At 43.7% G+C, this 20,823-nt stretch overlaps 1 pseudogene; it reads right to left on the bottom strand.

The window, feature by feature from the left end:
- Positions 1-10,360, bottom strand: part of LOC118015411 — a 56,261-nt pseudogene extending 45,901 nt beyond the window's left edge.
- Positions 10,361-20,823: the final 10,463 nt, after the last annotated feature.

The following is a 20,823-nucleotide window of genomic DNA, read 5'->3' as shown; positions in this document are numbered from 1 at the left end:
TCTTTCTTTCTTTCTTTCTTTCTTTCTTTCTTTCTTTCTTTCTTTCTTTCTTTCTTTCTTTCAAGTAGGCTCCATACATGGAGCCCAACGCAGGGCTTGAACTCATGACCATGAGATCAAAACCTGAGTTACCCAGGATCCCCGGGTTCACCTTTTCAATGTGCACTGACAGTTGCCCGTTGCTTGGCTGAAATAGAATTCCTGTCTCCCTGCATCATTATCCACACTTGCTTCTAAGAGAGAGTAAAAAAAAAAAAAAAAGCCTATTTACTCACCCCTTCCAGACTAGTTATCATGGTGCCCACTGATCAGGGGGAGGTGGATGATGGCATGAGGATTTGGGGGGGCCAATGATCTCAGCAACTATGCTCAGTGGGGAGGCAAGGGTGATACTGTTAAGATGAACCTGAAGGAAAAGGAGCAAATGAAAGGAGCTGACAGGGTTGAGGAAGCCACAAACATAAGGAGGAGATGCCTGAGGACACTGACAAGGATAGATCTGACAGGGGAGAGGCAAGGAGATAAAAGAATGGGAATCTGTTCCCTCCTTCTGCAAAAGGAAATAAGCTGAATGTCAGCAGTTCCAGAGGAAACAAGACTCACGACTTCATGGCCAGTTCATTTGGATTTTGACCTCTTTTTATAAGCAGTTCAAACCAGGAGACTGCTATCAACAAAATTTTATGTGTTACTATTATCATGTTTAGACCTGAAAAGATGATGTACATTTGTGATCAGAAATGAGAGCTCAGCTGCTGAGAATTGGTTTTAAGCATGTTGGGAAGTGACCAATCTCAATTCTAAGTCGGAAGGAGGTGGAGAAGGTAAGGGCATATGAGCAGGGACTCAGGAAATCAATAGCAAAGTGAGAAGCGAGAAAGGACAGGTACTTTCCAGAGAACTCTAGCAACTCCTCTAAATTGTCAACTCGTTCCACAGTCAGGGAAAATATGCTTGGCCACTGTGTGCTCAGTAACATCTGGATCCATAAGACATCCACATGCATGAATATTCATGATATCTGGCACTTTCTTCTTTGACTGTCAATCTTTGTCTATTGAGCCATTTTGAACAGATATTTTTCTAAGGCATAGGGTATGCATTTCTCGCCAGGGCATTAGATCATAGACACAAAACATGAGGCTGGGACAAGCTTCTTTGCAGCAAGACTTAGAAGACAGAATGGGAACATTGCTAAACCAAGGCTCAGCCCAAACCAGGGATATGGACAGGTCCTAAAAACCAGCATAGGCAAAAGATAAATCACTCTAGGGCATCAAGTAATATCTGCAGATTGATGAAGTTCAAGGAACCATGTTAGCCATGAGAGAACCCTCTACTTCTTTCTACATTGAGGATTCTGAAGGTGCTCTGCAGATAAGACTCTGTTCCAGGCATTGGCCCCAAATGACCACTTGGAGCCTTTGGCCCTGATGGATGAGGATGGACTTCATAGACAGGGAGGTCTCTTTTGGCCTCAGTTAAAACCAGGCTAATGGCTTTCATGCCTCTTGGGATCTTATCACTCTTATGGTGAAAAGGGTCAGGAACTATTAATCCAAAGGAGGAGTGCTTCTCCTGAAGGCTCAGAGGAGAGCTGGCAGGAGCAACCCACCACCATCTTGGAGCTGGAGGCCAGTGGCAACCCCAGGCCCATCTACTCTGACAGCCTCATGGGAATTTCAAGGGTGAAGATGACACAGAGTTAAGCCAAGACCACAAAGATGCCAGGGCTCCTAACCTCTTTGCTCTTCAGCCCGTAAGTTTTACTCTGATCACTGGGACTTGACAACGTTGTTGACCTGACCCACATTAGTTCCTCCTATGCCCAGAGATCACACAGGGAGGGAGTTCCAAAGTGCCACAGCTGGAGGAGTAATCTGAGCATCAACCCTAAATCTCAGACAGTCAGGTGTGCAAATGAATATTTGTCCCCTCCTGAACATTTCATGTCCTCTGAATGCCAGGAATTTGCTCGCTGTTTTATACAGATTTTAATACAGAATCTTCACTGTAACCTGTGCAGGATATCTATCATTATTCTCATTTTATAGATGGAGAAACTGAAGACTCAAGAAGGTGAAGGAATTTGCCCAAGGTCAGGTGGTATGGGATGTTAGCTCCAAAGCCCATGCTTTTCCTTCTCCACTACCTTTCTCCTGTGTGGAGGGTGTGTGAGCAGAGTTGAACATGACCTTCTAAGAAGCATTTTCTGTCTAAGCCAAAAATCACTTCACCCTTTCTTTGTCATCCAAGAACATCATTATGAATGTCCTCCATTGAAATGCATTATGATTCAGTCACACTCCGTGAAATATGTGGTTCTGTTTGCCTGTGCACCAAATGTCCCCAACCAGCTGTGCATTTATTGGTACTATTCCTTCTCACACGGCCTACTGCAGTCTGTACTTCTCAGCAGCTTCCAGTCCTTTCGGTATCTTTGTGTACAGCGGCCGTGAGCAGGCCTGAGGACGCCTCTGCCCTTCCCGTGAGTTCATGAGAGCTTTCTGTTGCCCAAAGACCTTTTCTCTGATTTCCATATTCATGGCAATACTCTGAATGGCTGGAGTCACCAAATACCCAATTTCAGCATCACAGAGGGACTAATCAAACTGTGTATTACCGAAACTTTTAATTTTAGATGTCCCCAAAAGTTGCAAAGCTAATGCAGAGACTTCCCTTCTACTCTTCACTCAGCTGCTTCTAATGTTAACATCTTACATGACCATGGTGCCTTGGTCAGAACAAAGAGATCAACATCATCTGTACGTGTACTTGTAATATGCTGAGGACACGAGCACTACATTAGGTAACAGATATTTCCCAATTTGCTAGGTGATCTCATTTGTACATAATAGTCCAGGAAGCTGATTTCTTCCTGATGCCTTAGCTTGCAAAGTTCTTCGTGACAAAGAGTTCTATTTCCCCTGGCCCCGCTGGAAAGTTTACAGCTGTTGCAAATTCAAACTTTTGATCCTTTTCTTCTTTATTATAGAAATGAATTCTATAGAATTCCATAATTCTATATAATTCTATATTATAGAATTAAGAGAAAGAATGAGAGGCGCCTAGGTGGCTCAGTCGTTAAGTGTCTGCCTTCGGCTCGAGTCCTGATCCCAGGGTCCTGGAATCGAGCCTCGCATCGGGCTCCCTGCTTGGCGGGAAGCCTGCTTCTCCCTCTTCCACTCCCCCTGCTTGTGTTCCCCTCTTGCTGTGTATCTCTCTGTCAAATAAATAAAATTTAAAAAAAAAGAGAGAGAGAAAGAATGAGATGTACTTACAGCAAAATAACAGCTAAGTACATAATTTTACCATCACTGGTCTGATTTTGTATATCAAGTCCTCTTAGGGGTCCATGGGTAAATACTATTTACTTAACCAATTATGGAAGAATAAATATTGCTGCACTCATTTCATTTGACCCAGTGGATAAAATCCATCCTGCAGTTTCTCTCTTCCTTAGATTTCAGACAACCCGAGTACAGGCCATTGGGTAATGTGGCCATTTCTAAGGAAAACTGATAGACTGGGACCACTATCTTATCAGTTCTCTATTTAGCACCTGTGTAACAACCAGATAATACAAACACAGCAAAGAAGAAGGCTAAAGAGAGATCAGAAGGAGTGAGAGGAAGAGCAAAAAAGAGGCTTTTTAAAGTTGTTGAGGCAGAGAAGAAACCAGGAATGAAGATATACAGGGATGAACTTGGGAGACATCCAGGTGGCAGAAAAGGAGGTAAGAGGAAAACCAAGAGACTTTGTTATCCTAGGTCAGGTGCCCTGGAAAGAAATCCTGAGATGGAGATTCAGGAGATCTCAGGAACAACATCTTTAAGGAAATGAGGGAAGCAGGATTGGGCAGAGGGAGAAAGTCAGCCGCGATGCTACAGTAGCCTCAGTCTGTCCAGCCCAACTGAGAGTTCTGGACTGGGGATGGACCTGTAGAGTTTGCCTAAATTGAGGCAAGGGGCCTGAACTTTGCACCCTCACATCAGCTCACATCAACCAGTCCTTGGGTATGGGTTATCCCTGGGAAGGGGCTTAAGTTTGGGCAAGGCAGTTTGTTTATGAGAGCAATTCCCAGAGATGGACTGAGCCCTGAGCTATCAACCACCAACACACCTGACAATTGGAGGAATGAGTTGCTTGGCATTATTGGGGGAGTCTGAGAGGCACAGCAGAGCATCTATTATATATGGTATCTCCAAATCCAAGAGGAGAGACTATTTTGAGAAAGGAGTGGTGGACTGTAGGGAATATTTCTGAAAAGTTGACATAGATGAGGATAGAAATATGCCAAGATGGAGGTCTTGGTGACCTTCACCAAAGTAATTTTAGTGGGACTGGAAGGAAGTCCAACTGAAGGGACTGAGAAGAAAATGGAAGATGAGGAGATGGATACAGCAATATAGATAGTTCTTCTGAGGATCTTATCAGCTAATAGGAGCGTGGGATTGGGTATTAAATGGAGAAAGACATGGAGGCAACGGAGGTTTGTTATTTAAGTCAGAAGATACTGACCCCAAAATGACTTGATGGGGAAAACTGAGACCTAAGGAAGGGCTGGGATGGTTGCAGGAGTCACGACTTTGAGAAGGAGAGAAGAAGCAGGATGCAGGGCACTGCTGGAGGGATGGCCTGAGATAGGGGCCGGGACTCATTGTCCATAGTAGAAATAGTGTAGGTCTCTAGTGGGTACCAAGTGATTCTACCTCCTTGCTTGTATTTGACAGAAGAGGGGAGAGATAGATCAGGCCTAAATGGCGCCATCAGATTCCCTCTCTGGAATTTGGAGTAGGGATTAAGAGACAGAAGTCAGTCTGGGAATGTCTCTTGAATGGTGATTTGAACCCAGGAACTAAGGAGTGGCCATTTTCAATCCACCACGTGTTCAAGGAAGTGGAGAGAGCATGAAGCAAGAACCTGTAGAGATGAGAAATGAGAAAGGTTCCTGTTGACTTTGCACATCCAGGGTCCAGGACAGTCTAATTACCTACAAAATGGAGCGCTGCCTGACTGATAAGCAATCAGCCTCACTCCAGATACCCACGACTTGAGCCGCCTTCAGCAGAGAGAGCTGCTCTACCCCACGACACAGGCCATTTCCTGGACCCATACTGATGCCATACTGGGAAAACTGGGTGAGAGAAAATGTAAAGTCACAAGGAACAATTAAGATAAATATGGTCTATGGGTGCCTGGGTGGCTCAGTCGTTAAGCGTCTGCCTTCAGCTCAGGTCATGATCCCAGGGTCCCGGGATCGAGTCCCGCATCGGGCTCCCTGCTCCTTGGGAGCCTGCTTCTCCCTCTGCCTCTCTCTCTCTCTCTCTCTCTCTGTCTCTCATGAATAAATAAATAAAATCTTTAAAAAAAAAAAGATAAATATGGTCTATGCTTTCAATGAACAGTATCTAGCCATTCAAATTGATTATTACGAAGACTGCATAGAAAAATAAATCAAAACAGAACACTGCTTTTAATGCACATGATCATAGCCTTGTAAAAAATGCATTTGGGAAAAGATGGGGAAAATACATCAAAATGGGAGTAGTAGTAGTGTATTAGGTTAATGGGATCATGGGTATTTTCCCCCTAATTTTCCTATTTTATTTCTAAAACATGGCTATCTTCTACAGACAATTTAGAACAATTCTTCTTCCTACAGCTCACATCTGAGCAATTTGCGTAGTTTCTGGGGGCCCTCAAATCATCACAGATCATATGTCTAAAAGGAGTTGGGACCCAAGAAGGCCATCAGAGGATGTGGTTGTGTGCATCAAAGGGGACGCCCACCTGCTGGCTGGGACATGAATTACAGTCCCTCAATAAAGCCCGAGAGAATGGGGTGACCACTTGAGCATGAACAGATCTTGCAGCCTGTTCCCATTGCAGAAATACTGCCGCGGAATAATGGGACAAGAGGTTGGGCCATGTTGTCCCAGTGAGCACAGGTGTCGGTCTCCTGGCCAGACACTGCCCTCCCTCCACCTCCCGCTACCCATGCCCTCCCTTCCTCAACAGCTCTACTCCTAAAAGCTCCGAGGGTTTTATTAGGAGCCATTGAGTACTGACCCTGAACTTCATCTTTGCTAAGTGCCTCCAAATTATCTTAATGAGGATTCTCCTCCACACTCTGAGAAGTCAGCTCAGTGCTGTCCTATGACTCTTCTTTCTAGGCAGGTACAATAGGTCACTAAATGGCTTGCTCAGAGACGCCCCCCCGCCCCCCCCCGGGAGAAGACCTAAAACAGGAACTTTGTGTTCCTGAGGCTTGCGAGTGCTTCTGAGCTCCCCGAGCCTGGCCAGTGTTTCAGAAGAGCAAGCACTAAAAAGAACAAGCAATGGAGGGAAATGAGGACTTGTGACCCAAGCTTTGCCCTGAGTGCACAGCCACACTTCTGTGCACCTGCTCGCTCCCTGAGCTTCCTATTGTTACAAATCCATCAAGCCATACCTATTCCTCTAGCTTAATCTTCCAGCTTGTACAAACAGAGGTCAAGGGGGGCACCTGGGTGGCTCAGTCGTTAAGCATCTGCCTTCGGCTCAGGTCATGATCCCAGGGTCCTGGGATCGAGCCCCACATCGGGCTCCCTGGTCCGCGGGAACCCTGCTTCTCCCTCTCCCACTCCACCTGCTTGTGTTCCCTCTCTCGCTGTCTCTCTCTCTGTCAAATAAATAAATAAAATCTTTAAAAAAAAAAACAAAAACAGAGGCCAAGGAAGGATGGACTGCTCTGGGTTTAAGTTCATCAGAGTAGTGAGACATCCACCCCAGAAGCCAAAATATAAATTAGCTATTGGTCTTATGTTTGTGGGTAGTAATTAGCTCAGGCAGAGAGAAGCATGTTAGCAATAAGTTCTTCCCATAGAGCAAATGAATGTGAGAATGATGTGAGTGGGGACCCCCACCCAGAGGACCAGAGTGTTATCAGAGAAAAGCAAATTACTTATTTTATAGTAAATATTACTATTTAGTGAATGGCTGCTAATTAGTTCAGGCCTGTGCTAGGTGGACGTCATTGGTTCCCACCCTCACTTCAGGTCTCTGCTTCAAACCTTTTCCTCCCAGAAGCCACCCCTGCTGCCCAGGACTCTAAGTTCCCCTGTTAAATACTCCCATTGTAATTGTAACATTCATGAGTGTGGTTTTTTGATTAATGGTCTGTTTTCATGAAAATAGAGTGGGGAGGGTCTCTCACAATCACCACTGGGCCCTCAGCCTGGCTCTAGTAGGTTCTCTATAAACAGTTAGTGAGCTGATATCCTTCACAGCGCTCGCCACATGCAAAGGCTGTAAAATCACTTGCGTATTCTTTCTCAGCTGTCCGGTTCATCACCAAGCTTTCTGTCCCCAGCACACCAGGACCTCCTTTATCTTGCTCTCCACCAGCGTTGGTGCAGGGTCTGCACATGGTGGCAGGAATACATAATAAAAGAATAAACAAGCATGAATCACAGCCACCAGATCTAGAAATGGGTAGGAAAAGAAGACAGCACTGAGAGATAAGGAATCAAAATCCAAAGAATGGAGCCAGGGGAGCAGAAGACAAACCAAAACAAATCTAGGACTTCTGATTGAGTGGCCATGGGCTGCCCAGATTCTCCTTTCCAGGTGTTGACTGGGTGGTACATGTCGCTAAGGGAACAGAGAAGGCAGGCCATCACATTCGAGACAGTAAACCAAGGCCAAGGGCCTCTTGACCCTAGAGAAAAAGCTAAGCCAATCATTTCCTACTCAGCAAAGTGAGCCCAGATCCTTTCCTTTTGTGGGATGAAGCCTTGAGCTCCCCAAAGGTCTGGGGAGCAGAGGGGCAATGGTTTAGCACCTGCAAAATCAGATTCTACCTATAAGGATGTATCCCAGCCTCTCGACTGGGAGTTTCAGCGCATTTTGTTGAATCCTTGAGTCATCGAGGCCTGACTAGTTATGAGACCAGCCTCACATCTGGTACGAGGAGACATGAGCTTGTATCTTTTGGGGCTGCTACAACCCCTAACCCCTCTTCTTCCCAGGGGTGTGCAGACAGCCTCAGGGAAGGGTACAGAAAGGTGAGTGAGCCTGCAATTCACAACGGCGTGACGGCGGAAAGATGGGGGCCATCTGCAAACTACCGGAGGCGTCTCTCATCTCTCTCTTTACAATACTCTCTCCCCCTGGATCACTCGCTGGAACGGGCAGGGACCCTCCTGGGAGTTAAGAAGCTGTAGACTTTGTGTGAAGAATCGGGAAGTGTAAGCCAGGTTCCAGATGGGAATTACGGGAGCAGTCTTCTTTTCCTGGGCCACTGTCCTCCCTCCACTACCATTCGAAAACCTGTTTTATTAGGCTGGTTTTTTTATGAAATTCCCTCTTTTCCCAACTTCAGCTTCCTGTTTTCCTGGTCATCAAAAAGAGAAGGGAGAGCATTGAATTTTTAAAGCAGCTGCTTTCTCCCCCCTCCAACACACACACACACACACACACACACACACATACCCCTCCAAAATACTTTATCCATTTTTAGCTGATGAAAAGGGGAAGGAAAATGTAGCATTTTCAATGATCTAACTTATTGTCTGGTCAATCCGTTTGGATGGGGAATGATAGATTTTGTAACAGTCTCTCATATTTTAGGCTGACTGCTTGGTGATTGACTCAATCTTGCTGCAACAACGAGGCTTTTGTCACTAATCCTTGGTAGGTCTCCTTGGAGGGTAGAGGTGGTGTGTCCCCTACACAGCTCATCTAAGGTAGTTTTTAATTTATTGTGCTAATATTACCAGGCTTTGAGGGGGCAAGTCAAAATTTTTCCTTCTTCACATGTCTGTGTATGTGTGGATATTCTTGTATTTAGTACCTCAGTCCAAATCACCCAAGAAAAATTTCTAGATACATTCACTTAATTAATTTATTTTTTAAATCAAAGTGTCAAAAATGTTGATTTAAGTCATTGTCTAATTTGACCTTAACTATAACAGCAACCGTAAAAAGCATATGCTACACAAATTCTTTAGTGTTTTATTAGAAGCAAGTACTTTATACATTTATGCAAATAAAGTGTTCAAAGTCACATTTTTACTTAAATACTAGGATATAAAATTTCCAGGAAAGAGTAAAGAGTGGTACCCTAAGTTGTAACTTTTTTTTTTTAAGATTTATTTATTTATTTGAGAGAGAGGGAGGACAAGTAGGAGTGGCAGAGGGAAGGGGAGAGAGAATCTCAAGCAGACTCCGCACTGAGCACAGAGCCTGACTCAGGGCTCGATCTCAAGACCCTGAGATCACGACCTGAGCCAAACCAAGAGTTGGATGTTAGGTGCCTCTAACTTGTAACTTTTTTAAAGTGATCTCCTCTGCTAATAAGTGGAACCCAGCATATGTGTCTACAACTGTGGGCAGGGCACAGTGGTGGGGGTGATCCAGACTGTGAGCCAACAGACTCCTGTGATGGTCCCGAGCTATCATTCACCTGCAGGCTGTGTAAGTGTGGGTCAGTCCCTTTGCCTTTCGGGGCCACTCTTTCCCTCTGTGGGACACAGGGTGACTGGATTTGCTAGCTTCTAGTTCTAAAATGCCATGATACTTAGAATAAGGAGGAAATTTAGAATCATCTAGTTTAAGGGCCATGTCTGGCCCACTGCCTGATTTTGTAAATGGCAAGCTAGGAATGGCTTTGATATTTTTATGTGGTTGGTAAAATAGCATTTCAGGAAAGGTGAAAATTATATGAAATTTACATTTCAGCAAGCATAAATAAAGTTTTATTAGAGCACAGGCATTGCCACTTGCTCGTGTATTGTCTGTGGCTGCTTTGGCACTCTAAGGGCAGAACTGAGTCATTGCCATGGAGACTGTATCCTAAAATACTATCCGGTCTTTTACATTGGAAAGGTTGCTGGCCCTAATCTAGTCCAACTGCTTGACAGATGAGAAAATTAAAGGTTGGGCAAGTTCTGGTTCAAAAAGACAGAAACATAGTTAGAGAAAGATGCAAATGGCCATTTTGAAGTATCCAAGGGGACAAACACAATGAACAATAAACAAAAGATGGAGGAAGCAAAAGAAACTTCTTCTTCAAATGACAGTGGATAAGGTATCACACAAGAGATAAGGACAAAGAAATTGTGAAGCCCTTGGAGCACCTGCATCTATTTGTACGGAAGAACCGATGTGTTTTGTTTTGTTTTTTTAATCTGGAATCAAATTACGATGGATTCCTGTGGGGGATTTGGGAAGTGGGCGGATCACATCAGAAACAGCTCAAGATTCTTCACGCTGATAAGACTCTGGGAAACTTACCTCCAAACTCGCTGAAGGAAATGGAGGTGAACTTTAGAAACGCTTTAGGGGGCCTTTTCAAAAGTGTAGGAGGTCTGGACATGGTGACTGGGGGAAGGAAGCCTGGAACAGATTCCAACTTTTGGTCAAATAGAAATCTAGTGCTGGAAAATCCCAAAGCCCTTTATGAAACAGAGGCTCTCTGTAGAAGAGCCAGCATAGTTCTGAGAGCCTGGCCCTTACTAATGACAGGGCTCATGCCCTGGCAGGACGGTCACTAGGACCAAAGTAAGTATGGAGTTGGCCATGGATTGATTTTAGGAAGGTTCACACTAAGTTTCATGGGGAGATAAAGCTCATCATCTTTCACTTCACACAGGACTATTGCCGTTGCCTGGGAAGTTACTGGTGGTGTGCAATAAATATTTCAAGCCCAAGCATGAATCAGGGAGCAAAGAAACTGCCCCAAGATCCATACTGTTGATGATCAACCAGGTACCAAACATTACCCTTGTGGGAAGAGCCCCAAGCAGTTAAAATATGAAATTGAACTTGCAGAACAGATAGGATTTGCCCTGGAATTTCAGATTATTGTCAACATGCAGCACGTGTTGCTGGATCAGTGAGTTGGAAGGGTTCTCTCTAAATTTAACCCCATGGCTAACGGCATGAATTTACAAGTCAGACTGCCCAGGGTTGCACCTGAAATCTACTGCTTGGATTCCCAGGTAATCCCAAGTAAGTTACTGAAACTCTCAAGCCTCATTGTCTTCTGTAACAATAACAATAATTTAAAAAGAATGGTAATGATAGTACCTACACTGTAGGTTTCCATGAATATTTAAATGATATTATCGATAGAAAGTGCATGGGAGATCTGAGAGCTAGTGAGTGCTCACTAAATGCCCCCTGCTCGCTGTTGGCTGCATTGTCCAGCCTATTTGAGAATATGGGTTTACTAAAAATATGGATTTGGGTGCGAGTAGTTCTGGGTTAGAGTTCCAGCTTCACCACTGAGTAGCCTTGTAACCTTGAGGAAATTACTTTAACTCTTTGAGCTTTAGGTTTCTTTTCTGTAAAACAGTGATAATAATATTAATACTTACCTTAGTGAGAAAATATACTCAAAGTGCGTGGGAGAGTTTCCAGCACTTAGCTATTTTGATGATGATCATGATCACGGTCATCATTATCGTTATTGGTTCCCTAATATCCATAAATATTCTGAAGGTAGGCCGAAACACAGTGAGCCTGATGATGTAAGAGGCATACGTGGCAGACACAGTATAAAGACCTTTCACATAAAAACTGTGGTAAAATGGGTTTGGGTTGTCATGAAATTCCTCCGATCGGCTAAGAGACAAGCTGCAGGTGCAAGGAAGATTTTGGAGGAGGACCCACTGGGCATTGCCCACTGGCCGGGGACCTCCTCCAACCCCAAAGTTCTCAGTGCCGAGCCCGGAAGAGACATGCCTTCTGGCTCCCTCGATTCTCTCCTTCAGAATCACTGGGCTCTGGCTTCTTGCTTCCCCACCTTCCTTCTGCCAAATTCTGTTATTCTTGTTTCCTGTCGGGCTCCTCAACATTTGGAACATGCGATTACAGTACCACCTCGTGTTCCAGGTAAAACATAAGCTCCTGTCTCACCCTCTCTATCAGCAAGAAGATGGAAACAATGGCCTCTGGAAAGGAAAAGGGCCTTTAGGATCTGGCCTGGTCTCTTCTTAGTTTGGGGAGCTGGACTCCGTTTCCTACCATTAACAGATTTGTTTACTTATCTGATATTCCCCAAATTGAATTCCCAGGCATCCACGGGGATGGGGCCTGAAGAACCTGCTTTCCCTATTACTTGCTTCCTACATCCTTTCACTTCTGCTAACTCCCTCACAATGAACAGAAGGGAGCCTATCTCCTGAGATCAGGAGTTACAAGAACATGTGTTAAAGAGATCGGTGGTGCCTCATTTAGCATAAATTGTGAGAAGGCCAAGGTGTTGCTTCTACTCAATTTCTTAAGAATTGAGGGCTTCTTTTCCCAGATAAGCCAGATTGGAACATTTGGCTTTCCTTCCATTTTCCCACGTGCCCATATGGGGCTGGGGAGGGGCGCCACTGGGGAATACATAATGCATGTGACTCAATTCCTGTATTCGTAGCACCTTTCCTATAAAAGACCAGGGGATGCCTTCATCCAACTTTTTCATTTGACTGATGAGGAAGGCAGGAACTATGGTGACAGCTGGATTCTAGCCAAGCCAAGACAGGAGCCCAGAGCCCTTGTTGCTTCCTGGCTGGAGTGGCTTCTCCTTGGTGACTTTTCTGATTGTTCTATGCAGCCAGGACTCATTTGGGGTGAGCCCAAATTCTCACTCTTTGGTTTTGGCTAATGTTTGATTTTCCCTGTGCAGATGTCCACTGCAGACTTAAAGATTTGCCCCTGTGGCCTATAGTCAGGACAGGTGCTTATTTGGGGTGAAGAATTGGGCTGCCTGAATTCAACAGGCAGAAGGTTTTATGGTTTGGAGGGTGAAGTCACTGCATGTTCTCTCAGCTGGGGTAGCTTTAGCACCCGGAACCCAAGTCCCAGTAGGAAGGCTGACTCTGAGTTAGTTCAGAAACTAAGCAGGTCTTAGAGTCTGAGGCCCACCTACTGCCTCCCACTCCAGCAGCCAGAGTCCTGCAAGGCTAGTCCAAGGAGTGTCCTAATGCCTTTTACCCATGGTCATGGTAGGTTGAGTCAAACGGTGATATCAGGATTGTGTCCCAGGAAACACTGATTTTGGACTGCAACGGTATCTACAGAGTGGATGGCCAAAGACAGGAGCCCTGAGGGGGATGTTGGGAATCAAGGTACAAAAGGCTGTCAGAATGTTTGTGTGGACAGGACTGTTCCTTCTGGGCCAAGACAATGTGGGCATCTCGCTTTGAGTTCCTTGAGGGAGATGTTATTCTCCCCATCATAAAGGCCAGGAAAGTGAAACTTGGAGAAGTTCTTAGCCGAAGTTAAAAAGCTAGTGTCCGAGTCAACACTGGAATCCAAGTCTTCTGACTCTAAAGTCTATGTTCTGTCCGGGTCACCACGCTGCTTTTTAGAAAAGCCCATCAACATTCACCAGAAAACTCTGATTGCCATGTATGGTGTGGCATTCTGTAATCAGACAGTCAAAGAGCATTCAGTTCAACACCTCTACATACCTTGGTTTCCTTTGCCACATACCCTGAAGAGGGGTCTTGAGGACTTCACTGGGGACAGGGAAAGAGGATGGGCATGGGTGACATGCTGTCTACACTCAATCCCTAATACTCACCCAACCATAGCTTCAATCAGAATTGCTCCATTTCTTTTTTTTTTTTAAATATATTAGCTATTTTTTTTTAAGATTTTTTTTTTTTTTTTTGACAGAGACAGAGATAGCGAGAGCAGGAACACAAGCAGCGGGAGTGGGAGAGGGAGAGCAGGCTTCCCGCCGAGGAGGGAGCCCTATGTGGGGCTCGATCCCAGGACCCTGGGATCATGACCTGAGCCGAAGGCAGACGCTTAACGATTGAGCCACCCAGGAGCCCCAGAATTGCTCCATTTCTATGGGTTGGAATCATGTGTTTGAAAAGGGTTTCCACAGGGACACCTGGGTGGCTCAGTCAAGTGTCCAGCTCTTGATTTCAGCTCAGGTCATGATCTCAGGGTCCTGGGATCAAGCCCTCCTTTGGACTCTGCACTCAGCAGAGAGTGTGCTTGAGGATTCTCTTTCTCCCTCTTCTTCTGTCCCTCCTCTCCCCACTCCCTTCTCTCTAAAATAAGTAAGTAAATCTTAAAAAAAAAAAGAAAGAAAGAAAGAAAAGGGTTTCCACAACCTCTGTTCTTCTAGGTGCTGTTGTTACTGGTTCAACACCTTGTGTAGAAAGAAATTCACAGACTAGGTGGACTCTAGGATCCTCTAGAGCTGAGCAGATGTAGATATCCGGGTGGTGCCCATGAAATTGTCTTCTTGGTTGAAAAGCCTGGCAACCCCATCAAAAGTGTGATGATGGGAAGCTAGCACAACCACAGAAGTTAACGGCTGGCTGCCTTAGAATTTCCTCACATTCATTCATTTACTTGAGAATATTTAAATGAGAACCATCGTACATCTGGTCCAGCAATCTGGCTTTCACAGAGGCCCCAGTAGATACTGTTATGGCCCAAACAGGACAATCACTCTGATGTCACCCTCTAAAGACCCAAGGAGGGCACCCCCAAATCACAGCTAATGATCTGTCAGGCATGAACTCATTTAAACTTGTTAATAGTGATGCTATTTATGGTTTTGGCTGTCATCCCCTCCTGACCTAACTCGTTGAGTAAGTTGCTAGCACTAGGCACTTCCTTGTTTTCCCTGTCCTGTATTTACCTCTCACACTTTCCAGGGGTAACCCCTAGGTGCTGTGTGTTGGTGAACAAGCTCAACCTGATGTGGCAGAAGCACCAGTTGAGCAAATAATTCTTGAACCGACAGTCCTGACAAATGGCATCATTGCAGATGCACATTGGGTGGGGTTTTCAGTCCCCTTAAAAACTTCCCCTCAGCGGTGTTCTGAAATCTTGGGCATATAAAGCAGTCTTTCTGTCCCTCGGGCAGCTGAACGGCTAGAACAGCGATGCTGGGCGTTTCGCTTTTACCGGAGTTCCTTCACATGGACCCACTTGTAACACCCTAGCCGACCCTATGAACACTTAGAGAAATGCTCACAATTCTGTTATCTTTAGATATTCTGAGGCCCAAAGTTCTCATTCTGACCGTGTCTGCCCAAGTTATCAGCAATTCCAGAATCTCTCTGATGCCTTCTAATATTGTCTACTATAGACGCGCCCGAGTTAACAGGCATCCTGAGGGAACAGGGACGTAGTTCTGAATGAAGGAGTCCAGACAACGATAAGAGTATAACGCTTTAAGCTCCAACGAGTTTTACAACTAGTAACCATTTGCAGCCCGAGTTTCTCCATGTAGATGGCACAGGCCTCACAGACTGTAACAAGCATTTCTCTGTGGTGGCGCCATCGGCCAGTACGGGACTGTGGCAGTCGTGAAGAGGGGAGCAGGAGTGTCCAATGGCTCCAACCGAAGCCCCTCGGGATCTCCTGTCATATATGTGCCACACACGGCCATGTTTCCCATGGGCTGCGCCCAGCCAGCAACTGAGCATGATGGACGTCCTGGGCATGGCCAGACACAGGGCTCCTCAACGGGGACATGTTGGCTCCAGACCTCCCCTCAGCCTAGCTGACGCCTTCTGAGGCCTGGCCTGCAGTTCAGGACTCTTCCTATTTCACTCCTCCTTCACGGGGGTCAGACACACAACACAAGTCTGAAGGCTCTCCCTGCCTTCGCCGGCTCCATCTTTTTCCCTTCACAGGTATTGTCCTTAGTCGGTCCCTTGACATCTCATCCTGGCATGGTGCCTGCTTCTCGGAGGACCTGCACAGACACAGGAACCTCTACCCTGCCCTCCCGAAGTCGGTTTCACCCGCTCTCACTTGTTTCCTGGAGGGTCTCATGCGGGTTCACGGATTTTGGCTACATAACACCCGCCCTCATCCTCCCCTCCCGCTCCAGCCCTGTCTTCCTGGGGAAATGCTGGCACCATAGGCTCTGATGTTCCCAAAGTCTCCTACTACGGCCCCACATCGGCTCCTACTTGCGGGGCCCCTGACACCCACTCCTGCCGATGCTGTGGGACTCACAAGTCACCAGAGCCCTGTGCTGACCTGAGGCCATGCCCGCTGCCGACAGAAGTATCCAGGCCTGTCTGCTCGGATGAGTCCCTCACCCTCATTATGGGGGTCCCTGTGCAGAGCTGTCCGGTGCTCTCATTGTCACATTTCACTTTTTGTGAGAAGAGGTCATTCCATTTTTTACCCACAGCCTCCTTTCCTTTGAACTTAGACTCAATCCTCAGCTAAAGGACCAGCTCTGAGACAGACATGCGATCTAAAATTGTGCTTCCTCTCTAACTCTGGCAGAGCCTGCCTTTCTTATCTCTTCAGACGGATGCTTTCCTACAAGACTTCATTCAAAGAGACTTCTTGTGGTTCCCCCCAAATATAAAAGAGTGGTTATAGCACAGACCCAAACTGGGCCTACCATATTTTGGTTTTGGGGATTTTGTGGATTCATGTGTTTGTATGTTTGCTGTGTGTGTGTGTGTGTTTGTGTGTGTGTGTGTGTGTATGGGGGGCGTGTAACAGAACTTGTGTAATCCTTGCTTCTCTCTCTCGGGCCTTGCGAGTGAGGTCCCTGCCTCCATTACTTTGATGACCAAGTATCTGTCTCTCACTGCCTCTGTTGCCTTCTGGGCTGGCTGCCTCCACTCCTGATGCTCTCTTATTATTGCCAGTATTTCCACTTGACAACTTCCTGTCACTACATACTTCAGAGCTTTGTTGAACACATCTAGGGTTAGGGTTGTGCTCAAATGGGAAGAGTTACAAGTGAGAACAGTAAAGCAGGGTTTGTAAGACTTTGTTTGTAAACGGTGACTAAATTAGGGAGGAAGGAAACTGAAGGAATCTAGGGCTTACCTAGGGAAGGATGCTAGAAGCTACACTAAGTAGGCGTGGCAGATTTCCACAAAAAATAATGGGCATACTTGATGAAATTTTCTGACTGATGAATCTACATACACCAAAAATAGTTACATGTTGTGGCAGACCCTAGTGATTTTCCTGGGACCTCCTCACTATCCTTGTGTACCCTTCGCCTAGGTTTGGTGAGCTTTTACTCTAACAGCTTGTGACTATGACTTTGTTTTGGAAAGTTTCCCTCACATTACTGAAAGACTTTACTGCATATTTGGAGACAGAAGTGCCTGGGATTTTCCACCTTCCCAGGCAAACTTCATCTCATGATGAACGTGGTTCGAAGGTATGACAGTCCAGCTCCCTGGCCTCAGGTGGGCACAATTGTGAGGCATAATTTTTATTAGGCCAGATCTTTCCTGATTATGTCAAAGCACCATCTCTCCAAGAAAGCTGACCTGCCATCACACCCTTGCTTGACTCCTTCTGCTTCCCCCCTCTCTTACTGGCCTCCTCTGGGAGCACTCCTTAAATAAATGACTTGCACAGAGTCTTCATCTCAGAGCTGCTTCTGGAGAACCCAACTGCACCGGATTGAATAATGTCTTGAAAAAATTCATGTCTACTTGGGACCTGTCAGAGTGACCTTATTTGCCAATGGAACCAATTAGGATGCAGGTCATGCTGGATTAGAGTGGGGCCTAAATCCAATATGACTGGTGTCTTCCTAAGAAAAGGAAAATTTGGACACAGAGACACAGACACGGAGGAAATGGCCATGTGACAATGGAGGCAGAGATTGGAGTGAAGCATCTATAAGCCAAGGAACGCCATGGATTGCTAACGGCCCCCAGGAGCTGGGAGATTGGCATGGAACAGACTCTTTCTCAGAGCCTCTAGAAGGAATTGATGCTGTTGGCACCTTGATTTTGGATTTTAGTCTCTGGAACTGGGTAAGAATACATTTCTGTCGTTTTAAGCTGTACAGTTTTGGCATTTTGTTATAGCAGCCCTAAGAAGCTAATATACCCCAACCTAAGAGACAAATATAAGCTATAGGAAGCAGATGAGCTATAACTATCTTACATCTTATATTTTACGTGAGATCATGCAGCTTTTATCAATATTTATTTTCAAAATTTCATTCAATGAAGTAGTTCTCTCAAATCAATAGCCAACATTATACTTAACGAGAAAATCCTACAAGCAATCCAATTAAAAATCAGAAAGAATACAACGATGCCCATTATCATCATCATTATTTAACATTGTTCTGGATAGTGGATATTCTAGCTAATGCAATAAGACAAAAAAAGAAAAGAAAAAAAGAGAAATCAGGCAAAAATATTGAGCAAGATGAGATAAATTAATCATTACCAGCAGACAAATGACCACTTTAAAAACCCTGGGCAATGTATCGACGGAAATATATTAAGAAAGCTCAGGAATAAAAGATAACTTACTTATAGACTTTGATAAATTTTAAAAGACCTGTCTAGATAGATTTTATGTCATGCTTCTGCATTAAGAACTAAATATTAAGGGGCACCCGGGTGGCTCAGTCGTTAAGCGTCTGCCTTCAGCTCAGGTCATGATCCCAGGGTCCTGGGATTGAACCCCGCATCCGGCTCCCTGCTCAGCGGGAAGCCTGCTTCTTCCTCTCCCACTCCCTCTGCTTGTGTTCCCTCTCTCACTGTGTCTCTCTCTGTCAAATAAATAAATAAATAAAATTCTTTAAAAAAAGAATTAAATATTAAAATTTGTGAATTATCACATTAATATATAAATTTACTAAAATTCCCATTAAAGTTTCAATGAGATTTTGGGGGGAGGGGAGATGTAATTTAAAAGTCCTAAAATTCATTCAAAAGAACAAAGACATGAGAAGAGCCAAAATCTTTTTGCAAAAAGAAAAAAGAGAACTCTCACCAAATATTAAAATGTATTATAAAATTAGAGCAATTGACTGTACCCAGTAAATGACATGGTTCTGGTGCAGAGATATACAAAAGGGTAAAACAGAATAGAAAGTCCAGAAATAGACCCAAATATTTATATAACCATGATTTATATAATCATTTACAGTATGTTAATGGTGATAGTTCATGTCCTAAAAATACTACTTGATGAATTATACTGGGAATGAAAGGATAACTCACCCTAAAACTACATACATTCCAACTAAATTAATGTTTTCAAAAGAACTTCAGTTTTCCAGCAATGGCAGACTAAGCAATTGAGATGCAATTGAGATCAACCATACTGCTGAAAACAATTTAAAAAACTGAACAGAGTTTAAAATACATTTGCTTGAAGGCATCTGAGAGCTAAAAAGCCCATGAGGAATGGCGTGGCCAAGGTCTAAAAGAAGAAGGAAACTGAGTGGCATAAACCCAGCATCTGGGGATGCTTTACCCCTAGAAGTGTTAGCTAATTCCAAAGTAGGTGGCTGAGAGGTTGTCTACAACCTCCCTTTTGAGAACCCAGAGGAGTGAAAGGGACAAAAATTAGAATACAAGGATAATTGAAAAGGGAAGCCTCTAGTAAACTCCCATGCACTGGTTTGGCATCCTGAAAGTCCATCTGATCTGGACAGAGTGTGGAAATAGATGAGCCTTCACATTGAACTCAGTTTTCAATCATCTCCAACTCGGGAATTAGATTAGCTTGATCTTGTATTGTTAGGACCCTAAGCTTTCTTCCAGAAGCAAGTGTAAGTCCTCCCTGAAGGAAGATAGCATCCTCATAGACCTGAAATTATTCTACAATTTTGCATATACAATATCAGAAACTCAATAAAAATAATCAGGTGCAAAATGAGACCAAATGATATTACTAAAATCCATGAAAATCGTTCTAAGATTCTTGCATTATCTTAGAAAAGAGTAAAAATATCAAACAATACTAAAAGACAAATGACCACACAGGCAAAATATTTGCAAATCACATCACAAGGAGTTAATATCATTCCTATGTAATACATTAAAAAAAAAAATCACAGTAGAAAACATAGCTGTAAGATATACATTGGTATTTGACAAGAGAAGATGCATAAATGGTCCCTGAACATATTAAAATATCTCATCTCACTAATAATCAGAGAAATAATTAAAGAAATACCCAATATCACTAATAATCAGCTGATTTCCAAATATGAGCTATTATTTTTGTTTATCATACTTATAAAGATAACAAAAACACTCATAATAATTAGTGGTAATGAATGTCCAGAAGCTAAGTGGGGGAAATAGAAATAAGTACAATTTTTTTTTTGGAGGCCAATATAACAATTTGTATCAAAAAATTTAAATGCATACCGCTTAATTCAGGACATCCATTTTTTTAGAATTTAGCTATAAAAAATGTATATTTGCAAAGATTCATTTTTAAGTATGTTTAAATAGCACTATTTATAAGAGTAAAAAAATTAGAAACATCCAAAACTGGAAAATAGGCTATAATAATTTAGTACCCACACTAAATGGAGTAACACAATTCAACCCTTGAAAAGATAACAAAGGGGAATATTTAACAAAATGAAGTTATGCATTACACATTGCTAAGAAAATAAAGCATGTCGCAAAAACGTAACCTCACTTTTGTTATGTGTGCATAGGATAGACAACAATTTGTTTTTATTGTTTGTAGAGGTAGTTTTTATTTTATTCACTTGTACATACCTGTATTTTTAAAAATAAAGCCAACTATTCCTTTTAACCAGAAAAATGATACTTAAAATCTCTTTTGCTTTCAAAATGTTGCCTTCCCTTTCATATTTCAAATGAAATGCATAGTAAGCACACATACAATTCATTTCTTACTGACCTTCTTCTGTAGAGTTCATTTGTTCATACATTGAGCTTGTTTTCACATCATTACTTGACATAGGGATTAAAGGAAAGTACTGAACTTGTTTTTACTAATTTTAGAGTACCAGCTTCATTTAGCTGAGATATATATATATATATATATTTTTTTTTTTTTTTTTTTTTACTTATCAAGGTGTATGGTTTC

Source organism: Mirounga leonina, unplaced genomic scaffold, assembly GCF_011800145.1.
Source record: "Mirounga leonina isolate KUSES-001 unplaced genomic scaffold, KU_Mleo_1.0 Mir_165, whole genome shotgun sequence".
Lineage (NCBI taxonomy): Eukaryota > Metazoa > Chordata > Mammalia > Carnivora > Phocidae > Mirounga > Mirounga leonina.
The sequence above is the reverse complement of the archived record's forward strand: the minus strand, read 5'-3'. Positions and strand labels throughout refer to the sequence as shown.